The 12,694-nt window shown below is 40.6% G+C and overlaps 1 protein-coding gene and 1 long non-coding RNA gene across 2 annotated transcripts in view; one reads left to right on the top strand and one right to left on the bottom strand.

The window, feature by feature from the left end:
* Nucleotides 1-12,694, bottom strand: part of LOC142755666 (uncharacterized) — a 173,819-nt gene that overhangs the window by 834 nt on the left and 160,291 nt on the right. The window lies entirely within an intron of this gene.
* The window catches only part of FAT4 (FAT atypical cadherin 4), a 210,680-nt gene that overhangs the window by 54,920 nt on the left and 143,066 nt on the right, over nucleotides 1-12,694 (top strand). The gene's annotated exons all lie outside the window — the stretch shown is intronic.

Here is a 12,694-nt window from a genome sequence, read left to right as displayed (position 1 = left end):
GAGATTTCTCCACCGCAATGTATACTAACCATAAAGTGTATTTTGTTTAAGCATTCTTAATGACTGCTTATATGAGCACCGACCAACTGCTATGACGCCATTTTTCCATGTCCGGTTTGTATGTACAAGCCAGAAAGATGGCGTTGTGCGACAGCTGATAAAATGATGGCTTCTTGATAACTAACACCAGAGATATTGTTACAAAATCCCTATTATGGTATGTTTGCTACATTCTTGTGGATTTAACTATATACTTTTGGAGAAGTAGTCTTTATGACCAGTATTTATGGACTAAAAACAAGGAGGCAGATTTACTCCTATGTCGGGGGTCTAGAAAGTGGTAAGCACTTTGCCAAATTTTTGCACAAATTGGCGCAGTTTGGTGCAATTTTGGAGTTTGCACCTCATTAGATACTTTTTAAAAGTGTTCCGAAAAGTGGTGGGGGCATAGCTGGAAATGGGTGCTGCTTGTCCGAAAAGGGTGTAGCTTAAAATGTGACTATTTACACCAAAAATGCATCAAAAACCTGGCGCAAAATAAGTTACATTTAAAGTGGTATAAGGAATAAAAAATGTCATGCAGGTCATGCAAGATGCTATAAAATTATTATGCAGCATGCACCCTAGTGATAAATTTGGCGCATTTTGTGCCTGCCTGGTCTATGTTTACGCAGTCTATTAGACAGGATTGGTAAATGTGGGCCAATGTTCCTTCATTTGTAGCCAGTGTGTATCATTTGAACACTGAGGGTATGTGCACACGTGTGCACGCCGTTTCAGACGTAAAAGCTCCTCCTCGCATTATGCGAGGCATCTGTGACGCTCGTAAATCTTGAGCTGCTCTTCATTGACTTCAATAAAGAACGGCTCAAATTACGTTGCAAAGAAGTGTCCTGCACTTCTTTTGACGAGGCAGTCAATTTACGCGTCGTCGTTTGATAGCTGTCAAACGTTGACGCGTAAATGACAGGTCGTCGGCACAGTACGTCGGCAAACCCATTCAAATGAATGGGCAGATGTTTGCCGACGTATTGTAGCCCTATTTTCAGGCGTAAATCGAGGCATAATACGCCTCGTTTACGCCTGAAAATAGGTCGTGTGAACCCAGCCTAAGCGTATCCATAGAGCCCCATTGACCCAACCAGTATTAAAGGAGTGTCCATTTGGAATACATTGGGGAGGTTTATGTCGATATATACTTTTTTTTTGTTTTACTCTATGTCATTCCACACAGAGTCATTAAGTAAAAAAAACAAATTCCGTGCAGTATACGTTTTTTCACAATGGGACCCCAATGGACGAATTATGCCACTGTATACCTATACAGTGGCATACATCATGGAAATACATGTAGTTTTCCTACATGTATTTCCAATGACGTATGCCACTGACTTGTACCTCTGATGGAAGACCTGACGTGGTGTGAACTGAGCCTAAGCCGGAAGAAAAAGAACAGCATCAAATAAATATTAACACACAGAGCCCTAAATAATTAACTGGTCTAGGGCAGTGCAGGGGTAAATGTCAATACATCTGGTGCTTTATGGCAGTAAAGGGGTTAATGTCAGTATACTCTGGTGGTCTAGGGCAATAAAGGGGTTAATGTCGTGATTTCTGTTGTCAAGGGCAGTAAAGGGGTAATGTCAGAATCCCTGGGAGGTCTAGGGGCAGTGAAAAGGTACATTTTAGGATCCCTGATGGAGGGCAGTAGAGGGGTTAATATTTCATACCTGGGGTCCAGTGGTTTACTCAATCTCTCCAGGCTCCAGTGTTTGTCCAGGCTGTAATGGAATCTGAACACTGACTGTTGGGTGCAGACTTTGCCTGAGCAGGCATAGCTCCTAAATTATCATTTGAAATTAAATGACATTTGTGCCAGGCCCATAGAGGTGCCCACTATAAAATAACTTAAATCCAGAGTGTTTCATATATTTATCTTCTTGCTATTAAACAGAACTTTGAATAAGAGTGTACATACAATAAAGGCAGCGCCATAGGTGGAGGGAACCTCAGGTCTCCGTTTCTCCATAAACTCCTGAACATGAACAAAACAAATGAGCTGGTCCTAAGGTTTGCCTCCAATTTCTCCTACATGAAAAAGCAAACATCGGGAAACGGAAAGAGCACCAGGTGGGGGACCCAGTTTTTTTTTTTTGCTTTGGGTTCTAATCCCTATATATGCCATTACCATTGACTTTGTTTAGCCTAAAATTAAACAGTTAGAATTGAGTAAAAATAAACAAACCATTCTTGTCTGATAAATATTTTGATTCTGAGTTTTAAATATTTTCCTATTAATGTAAACACTATTTTAAAATAACATGTATTTATATTTAGCACAGTTTTTCGTCATTTATACGTATATGCATGGCAGGAACAAAAGTGATACCTGAAGACTGATGAACGAAAATTAAACACACCAGTCCGTAGATTGGGGAATCATTTATTTAAAGACAGATTCTTTGGATTATTTTGTGGTATCAGGTTTACACATTTAGTGTCTTGTAGAGATAGAGGATTCCGCTACATTCTACAGCTCTTAGAAATGTGATATTTGGTGGCACATCATTATTCATTAATAACGATATCATTCCGGCGTGGAAATGGTTAATACATATTATGGTGGAGTATATTATATATTCATTTTCTCCTTTAATCTAAGTTTTTACACCATAAAAAAAATCCTTTGCAGAATCAATCATATTTTAAAACATAATTTTTTATGGTGGATTTTCCCCAGTATCTTACATTGCCACATGCTCTGGAGAAGGATCTTATCCCTGGTTCATTTTAGAAGTAGAACATCAATTTAAATTAATTTCAATATTTAAATTTTTTTCACATAGACGTTAAAGCTTCAGAAAAATATTTTCCATTTACAATTAACTGGAAAAGATTACGGATTTCCATGCTAGGAGATATAAAGAGGAATATCATATTTATTCACAGTCTTAGTAATAATACTATTAGAAGAGGTTTAGGTTTAGGGTTTATCCATGGAGCCTGTATGCATACGTTAGTAAGAAGCCTGAGGGTATGTGCACACACACTAATTACGTCCGTAATTGACGGACGTATTTCGGCCGCAAGTCCCGGACCGAACACAGTGCATTGAGCCGGGCTCCTAGCATCATACTTATGTACGATGCTAGGAGTCCCTGCCTCTCTGCAGGACAACTGTCCCGTAGTGTAATCATGTTTTCAGTACAGGACAGTTGTCCTGCAGCGAGGCAGGGACTCCTAGCATCGTACATAACTATGATGCTAGGAGCCCGGCTCCCTGCACTGTGTTCGGTCCGGGACTTGCGGCCGAAATACGTCCGTCAATTACGGACGTAATTAGTGTGTGTGCACATACCCTTACAGCCTCCATGTACTGCTGTATAGGCTTCATCAGACTCAATGTCTACAGAGATATTTTCCCCTAGAAGCCATGCCTCTACAGGAGGATACCTCTGTACATAAGGAGTGATGGGACATGCTACGTCTCCGACAGACTCCGACATAAAAATCTCCTGAAAAGACATAAGAAGTTACAGTAGAGGACACATGCACCTATATGAAAGCCCTATTACGACTACGAAATAAAGCTATAAGGCCTGGTTCACACAGTGCAGATTTGCTGCAGATTTTGTGTGCATTTTATAAGCCAAAACCAGAATTGGATCCAGGAGAGGAGACACTTTAAGGCCTTCCTTTATATACTTCTTCTGTATAGGTTCAGTTCCTGATTTTGGCTTAAAAAATACATGCAAAATCTGCAGAAAATCTGCACTGTGGGAACAAGGCCGAATACTGGATTAGGTTTTTACTTAAGATTTGAAAGCCACTCTAAAGCCATGGATATCCCAGCAATGAGCAGTGAGTAGATTTAATGTATTGTTTCTGATCTTTTCTTTTCCAGAGTGACCTGTGAACATTTGGTTACTTCAATAACTGATGATGATTGTTATCTTTCATATTCTGAACTTTTAGGGTATGTTCACACGGCAGCGTCCGTAACGGCTGAAATTACGTAGCTGTTTTCAGGAGAAAACAGCACCGTAATTTCAGCCGTAAAGGCATGTTGAGGCGCTTTTTGCTGCGTCCATTACGGACGTTAAATGGAGCTGTTTTACCATGGAGTCCATGGAAAACGGCTCCATTTACGACTAAAGAAGTGACAGGCACTTCTTTGACGCGGGCGTCTTTTTTACGCCTCGCCTTTTGACAGCGGGGCGTAAAAAAAATGACCGTCTGCACAGAACATCGTAAGACCCATTCTAATGAATGGGCAGATGTTTGCCGATGCTATTGAGCCGCTATTTCGGACGTAATTCGGGGCAAAAACGCCCGAATTACGTCCGTAAATAGTGTGTATGTGAACATACCCTTACTCACATTTTGCCCCAATGAATAGCAATGTATATTAATATCCTGTATAAGTGAAAGTGCACAGTCTGTCTACATATTTAGTTTTACTATACTAAATATCGGTACAAGAATATGATCGACAGCAAAAGCAAAAAATGATTGTCGTAAGGACTCATGCACTCGACTACTCTGGGGTCTTTACCGTACCGATTTCATATGGAGGTTTTTCCTGCCGGATTCCTTATGAATCCAACAGAGAAAAATTCATGTTATGATCCATTAGATTCTGTTTTAGAACAAGAATATCTAAATAACATAAAAATTATTAAGTGTTTTAGAAACTTTTTACACTATGAAGATTTTGAAAGATGTGTAAAAAAAAGAAGCTTACGTCTAGTAAAATGCATCAAATTAATGAATTTATGATAACCTGCACCATTTTTTGGGGAAAATACTATTGGTGTATATGTACACCTACAATGAAGTGCTGCAAGAAGGAAATATCTTGGTCATGTCTAGTGAATTGTGTAAAATTTATCATGCCACATTCCCAATAAAAATGATTCATTTTATTACTATATTGATAAATCTCCCCAATTTAGGCTGGGTTCACACGTGGCGGAATTTCACTTAAATTCCGCTGCGGACACTCCGCAGCGTTAATCCGCAGCGGAGCCGTTTGTCCATTGACTTACACTTTAATTTAGCAGTGTTCGTTTAGACGAGGCGTAAAATTCCGCTGCGGAGCATAGGCTGCGGAGCGGAATTTGGTGTCCGCAGCATGCTCTGTCTGTTGCGGAGCAGTGGCGGACTCATGGCGGAATTTCTCCATTGACTTCAATGGAGATTCTAAGTTCCGCAATGAAGTCCGCAGCTGTCATGCACATGTTATGTGTGCTGCGGATCCGTCTTGCTTTTTTAACTTGACATTTCTTCATTCTGGCTGGACCTATGTATTTCTAGGTCTACAGCCAGACTGAGGAAGTCAATGGGGCTCCCGTAATGACGGGAGCGTTGCTAGGAGACGTCAGTAAATAGTCACTGTCCAGGGTGCTGAAAGAGTTAAGCGATCGGCAGTAACTGTTTCTGCACCCTGGACAGTGACTACCGATCACAATATACAGCAACCTGTAAAAAAATATAAGTTCATACTTACCGAGAACTCCCTGCTTCTGTCTCCAGTCCGGCTTCCCAGGATGACGTTTCAGTCTAAGTGACGGCTGCAGCCAATCACAGGCCAATAACAGGCTGCAGCGGTCACATGGACTGCCGCGTCATCCAGGGAGGTCGGGCTGGATGCCGAAAGAGGGACGCGTCACCAAGACAACGGGCGGTAAGTATAAATTTCGTTTACTTTCACTAGGGAAAGTGCTGTCCCTTCTCTCTATCCTGCACTGATAGGGAGAAGGGAAGCACTTTTCCCACAGTCCGCAGCAGCTAGTCCGCATCAATTTACTGCACATTTTGTGCAGATCCGCAGCAGAATCTGCAACGCAGATTCTGTGCAGCATTGATGCGGATAGTTGCGGAGGAAATCCGCCACGTGTGGTCATGCCCTTAGTTGGCTATGTTTTCATTTTTTTTGCTTTTATCATTAGTGTTATCAAACAATTTTTGAAACATACAAAATCAGGCCAGGATCACACACAGTTTTGATGCAGTTTTTGTGGCAGTTTTTGGCTCAGTTTTTTGAGCCAAACACAGGGTTGGACACGAAAGAAAGGAGATGTATCAGTCTATTCTCTATACTTTTCCTTCCTTCTGAATCCACTTTTGGCTTTAGCTAACAAAAACTGAGCCAAAAACTGCCACAAAAACTGCATCAAAACTGTGTGTGTGATCCTGTCTTAAAGTGGCAAATTAGGGGTATTTAACCTGTGACTCTCCAGCTGTTGAGAAACTACCACTCCCAGCATAGCCTGACAGTCGCTGTCTTGTATCGTCATTTATATGCACATACAAGCATAAGGCAGCACTTTCTCTTTTTCTCCGTTTTGTAACTTCCAACATGCTCACTTGGAATGTTTGGACAGTCTTATTATGAGCGAAGATGTGTGTTAGAGTTGACATTAATTTTATGAGATCTGTGGATGGTCAGTATATTACTCTGCGTGTGGGGGAATTTCATCTGGCTGTTTTACTAGAACTGGCAGAAGATCAAAAGAATTGTATTGCGTTTAAATCTATTCCATCTCGTGTTTGTTCCACCTCACATCGTCTTATTTATTGCAGCAGCCTGAGTGAGCGGTGGTACTGCATAGGACTGATATTATGTCTCACCAGCTCATGATGTCACTTGGTGTCTGCAGTTCTCCTCTGCCACATGTTAGCTTAATTCTATGGCAGCTCTATGATATGTACAAGCAGCTTATGTTCTTACCATGACTTAAAGAGACCCTTGGTCACTCTCCAGGTATATCGCCGAATACTTCTTCACATTTCATGGCTCTTCATGTGCCATTTTCATGATTCATTTCACACACATATTCAATGACTGAACAAGTAAGTCCCTCATAAATAGTTTTATGTATCCAGACAGTGGTGAAGACTGTCTGCTTCTATATTTTATACTATAAGGCCGGGTTTCCACGTGGTGTAAATGCTGCGGAATTTCCGCAATGGAATTGTGTGCATTTATAGTAGCAGCAAATATTGCAACTCCGGGAAAAAAAAAATTATACTTACCCAGAATGCCCTCCTTCTTCCAGCAGTCTGGCCTCCTGGGATGACGTTTCATCACATGTGAGCACTGCAGCCAATCACAGGCTGCACCGTCACATGACCTGCAACGTCTTCGTAGGAGGCCAGACAACGAGCAGAGAAGACGGAGGGAATATGTATGAGCGCTTTCTTCTGCAGCGGAAATTCCATTTGAAAAACTGCACCACAATGTGGTGTGATTTTTCATACGAAATGTACTGCGGGTTCCAGGTCGGACACGCTGCGTGTTTTTTACGCAGCGTATCTGACCCGTGGAAACCCAGCCTAAAAGAAATTGAATAAATGCATAGAAAAATGTAATTGTTCTTTTCTATATCTTTCTTTTTGCCTTCATATACAAATCATGAGTAATGGACATAAGGCATCATACACATGGCAGAGCTGCGTACATGGAGTCTGTATGGTAGTATAGAGAGTCTCTATAGTTCCCAACTACGGAACCATAGACGCACCATGTGCAGATAAATGGTACCCCGTGTGGCACTGTCTAAGGCCATGTTCAGACGTGGCAGAATTTTTCAGCTGAAAATGTTGCTGCAGATTCTTTGTGAATTTGCAGCAACATTTTCATATTTGACAGGTAATTCAGACGTTGTGGATATCACAGCAGACTTGCTGCACATTTCAGCCTTTGCAATGCAAATGCTTGGATCCGCAGTGAAATTCCGCTTCTTCTCCGTAATGGAATGAGTATGCTGCGGAGGGAAAAATCTGCACCGCAGCCTCATTTCCGCACAGGTTTTTTCTACAAAGTCTGAACTAAGTTTTCTAAAAATGTTTAGAAAGACATGAAAAAAACGGCTGCTGCAGAATTCCACTGCGGACTGTCCGCAGCGGAATTCAACAGCAATTCCGCCACGTCTGAATGTGCCCTAACAGAGGTATTCTCTGTGTAATATGGCATCTGATGGAGCGTGGCAAAAAATATCTGTCCAATTCCATTTCAATCCGTTAGACAAAAATCTCCATATTCCTCCTGATGAATTCGGATTGTCCTATAGATTTCTTTTGGTGCTTTATTACAGCTCCGTACTACTCAAATTATGTATGTGTGCGTAGCAGGTTCAGGTAACAGGGACTTTGGCTATTTTGTTTTCTCTATGTGGCTTCTCTCCTCACTTTACACACATAGGAAATACAGTATATTAATATTGTACGATAGATCATTTTTACCATGTTACCATTTATTTCTCAGCCTTATTTGTTGCTTGCTTTTGACAACCACATTTCGTCTCCACTAGTCACTTTGGTCACCAATGGAACATTTGCTATTATGAGCCCATTTTCCCCACTTACTTTTTCATGAGAAAGTTTTTTTTCTGATAAATTATGTATAGCTAAGGACAACTAATATATTTGCTTTTGGTTAGTTAAAGGTTTGTAACACATCAAAAATGGGGATTATGGGTTATTAATGGATTTTGTAAGACACAGATTGTAAGCTCATGCACTATAAAGAAGCAGCAGAAAGTTACATTAGTTATTATTTTTCAATTATGATTCTTTTCACTGGATTTTTTAGCAGCGGCTTCTTTTCCTCATTGCCCTACTTGCTCTGCATCTTAATACACATTAGGCTGATCTCATCCGAGCTCAGCATACATAAGCACAAGGAAGCTGATTAAGCTCATTTCAGTGGAGTAAAGCATTGTCTCAGTCACAGCTGCCCTCCGTGATTGACACACCAATATCTCAAAAGAAGCTACCCTGCTGGTTCAATCATGTTTTGTCTTCTGTCATAAATGCATCACACGTATTCCACTCGGTTCATAAACCCAAAGAGAGAGCTGATAAAAGCTGCCCCTTACCACTGCGCCTTTGAACAACTGACAAAGTACAAAAAAGCAGCCAAGCTCATTCTATACCATCCTGGTGGTCAGGGCCAAGTGCACAAAAAAACCTTAAAAGAAAATATTATAGGCATTGGCAAAATACTGGTTATGTTTATCATGAAAGACAATAAAGCCCAATAAATGCAGGATATCCAATATCACTTTATAACTTTATTACAATATTGAAAATTTTGATGAGTGCTGAGTTTCAACATCTATAAGGTTTACATATTTTGGTACATGAATAGACAGGCAGTTACTAACAATGCAAATACCTAATTTTAATGTGTATCTCCCACACAAATGAGCTACAAAGTGACAACAAATAAGAGTCCACGGAAAGTTGAACTCCTTTCTTGAAAGATCATTCTTAGGCTGGGTTCAAACTGCGTTTGTAACTTTTTTAGGAGTAGGAGCATTTTGGTTGTGGTGCCTTGTGCAAAGCATCATGGTTAATTTCAGATTTATGAATAATAATAATTAATAATAATAATGTATACTGAACTCCTTTAGTGTCCTAATTTGGATGTATCATGTATGATTACCAATAAAACCCTAATGTCCACAGCTATAGGCAAACTGCAGTCAGAATGTGTATGGACCAGTGGGTTGTGGACCCACTGTGCTACTCCACCGCTTTAACTTAGGGCCACCTCTAAGGGCATCATCTAAGTAGCCTCCACGGTATTTACTCTTTAACCCCCGTATGGGGATCTGGACTTCGCTGCTGGGAGACTACCTGGTCGCTACCTCTTGAGGTGGTCCCAGTATGAGTAGCAACTGACCCGGCGACCAGGATACAAAGATGTAGTGCACCATGGGTACAGCGACTAGCAGATGATCCCTTGGCAGATGGGTGTGGATCAGAAGTCACAGTTTGTAACCGGTAGTAAGCCACAGGCTCGTCTTAGTTAGCTGGATACAAACTGGCAGTAGGTAGCGGAATAAAGACTGATGGAGGGTAACAGGATGCAGACTGGTAGCAGGATGCAGACTGGCAATGAGTAGCAGGATACAGGCAGCTAGATAAAGGCTGGTAGCAGGTAGATGGATACAGACTGGTAGCAGATAGCTGGATATAGACTGGTAGCAGATTGCTGGATACAGACTGGTAGCGGATAGCTGGATATAGACTGGCTTCAGATAACTGGATACAGTTTGGTAGTGGATAGCTGGATACAGGCTGGTAGCGGATAGCTGGATACAGGCTGGTAGCAGAAAGCTGGATACAGGTTGCTAATGGATAGCTGGATACAGACTGATAGCAGATAGCTGGATACAGGCTGCTAGCGGATTGCTGGATACAACTGATAGGAGGTAGCGAGGTGCGCACTGGTATCAGGATGCAAGCAGGAACCTTCGCAGGACACAACTATGTTGCACCAAAGTTGCTCAGGCACCAGGTTATCAGAGGAGGTGCCTTAAATAGTCCTGAAACAACAGGGATTTGATAGGGAGGTTTTTGAAATGTGCGAGCGAGCGGGCAGATGCGGACACGAGCAGGAGGACATGCAGGATTCAGATACTGGCAGCCACGCACAACAGAAGAACCAGGCTGGCGGCAGGCAGGAGACGCAGCAGCGGGGACCACGAGCAGGTGCGGCAACCGCCGCTGTCGTTATAGTATGCTACAGAAATCAATAAATTCACATCCTATAATAGACTCCATACCCTCCAGAGTGCATGCGTATTTTATGGTACTGCAGTAGAGAAGCCATGTTCACGCTAGAAAGTTTGAAAGTTGTTAATCTATATTTCTTCTTTTTACTTTGCAATTTGTTAGTGGATTTTTATGAACAGGTCTTTTAAGGCAAAGAAAATTATAAGCTGAATTTTTACTATAAACCACTTGAAGCAAGAGGCTTAGATCTCTCTCGAGACAATGATGAAGATTCCGATTCTCAGTGGTACAATGGAAGCACTTTATTTCACACAAGTCTATCAGAGCAAACAATAAAACTGTATTCTGATCTGTAATGAATGCCCTGATTTCAATTACAATGCTTAGCATCTGCAGCGAAATAATTTATTTTAGTGGCACTACCATCACTTGTGTTTGAAGAGGAGACATTATATTAATAGCAGCAATCTCCTTTACTGTAGATTGGATTTCTAGTTTATTAATACACCTTGTGCCTAATCAAATATAAAGACATACCCCATGTTTATTATTATCCACTCCCTCAAAGAAACAGAAATTTAAGTTTTGACATATTTATTTTGGTTTGGTAGGAAGCTGAATGGAAAAAAAGTAGATAAAAGCCTATCATAGCACAACCCTGATCTCAAGTAACATCTAATGTTGAATACAAATGTTACTTTTTAAAGTAAACATAAAAATATTCTTTGGCAGGTTCTCCTTTATATCTGGATGACATATAGTTAATTGCAATCCATATCTGTCTAATTTCCCATCCTGATTTATTCAGCTGCAGTCCTTGTATGTGCTCATTGTGGCAAATGAAAAGAAAACAAACAAACAAACAAACAAGCAATAAATGAACAGTTTATGACAACATCAGTGGATACTTTAGATCTAACATACACAATGTGCAGCCCAATATATTGCCCTGTGTGGGGAGCGCCAGTCAGAATGTGGAATGGTTTGCCTAGCTAGTAAAGGTGTTGAAAACCCAGCAGGGGGAAGGGGGGCAAAGGCAGGGACTTGATATAATTGATCTAGTAGCATTTAGGCTAGAGCTACATGGTGACATCTGTCATCTGCAGTCTAGCTGGCAGCTACACATGAGTTCAATTCTGCCACAACAGTGGGACAGTCTTCTTATTTTCACTTCCCCTGGCTTTAATAACATGGGTCACTGAAGCAGGTCACCATTTTATAGCCACGTTGCATGTGACAAATATGACACAATGGTTAAAAAAAGCTTCTCAGTGTAGTAAGAGATTATGTGGCTGCAAAATCATTGTAGAATAAAAAACATTTTCATGAATTGAGCTTTATAATTTATTGCAATCTACTAAGATCTGATCATGTGACCTGTGACCATGTGGTTAGGACATTACATTTATGTGTCTTGGCTGTCAGTCTCGGAATGGGAAGGTAAATATTTTCCTAATAGTTTTGCAACATTGGTAGAGAGTGTGTCAGTGAGTGTACTGTAAAGCAGGGACGGCTTGTGTCCCTAGGATTGTGTGCAGTTTGCCTTTACAAAGGCCGCAGACCTTCTTTGTAGGGGGCTTGTCATTTACAGCACAGACTGTTGTTGTCCTGGTGTGAATGGCCTCTGAGAGCCCTCACACATTGTTTCTAAACTGTGTAAATTAATGAAGTGACAGGTCTGGTAACCCTCATCCACTTCAAGACGGAACGAAGCTTGGTCATTCACATTTCCTATTGAGAAGTATATGAATTAGAAAGCCCTGTATACAAAGCTGTTAAAACTCACCACAGGAGAAGTAGCAATCATTATACTGTACAATAGTGGTCCTAGTATATTGGGTGTTATTAGACTTTCTAACATTATTAATCAATCTTAAGTCACATATTGTTTTACCATGGGGTATATATATATATATATATATATATATATATATATATATATATATATATATATACAGATATAATAGATCTGACTTTTATCATTTGGCACATCACATAGTGATATCATAGTGTGTCATTTGCTGTGTTACATAGGGTTGCAGGTAAACCTAATGAGTTATGAGTTAACAATTTAGCTATAGAAACTTTTATGACAAGTTTTGCATTGCTACATCTATATATGAGTTTAAAATGTAAATAATAGTGGACATGTACATCTATGGCTGGA

The sequence above is a fragment of the Rhinoderma darwinii genome, chromosome 1 (genome assembly GCF_050947455.1).
Source record: "Rhinoderma darwinii isolate aRhiDar2 chromosome 1, aRhiDar2.hap1, whole genome shotgun sequence".
Lineage (NCBI taxonomy): Eukaryota > Metazoa > Chordata > Amphibia > Anura > Rhinodermatidae > Rhinoderma > Rhinoderma darwinii.
The sequence above is the reverse complement of the archived record's forward strand: the minus strand, read 5'-3'. Positions and strand labels throughout refer to the sequence as shown.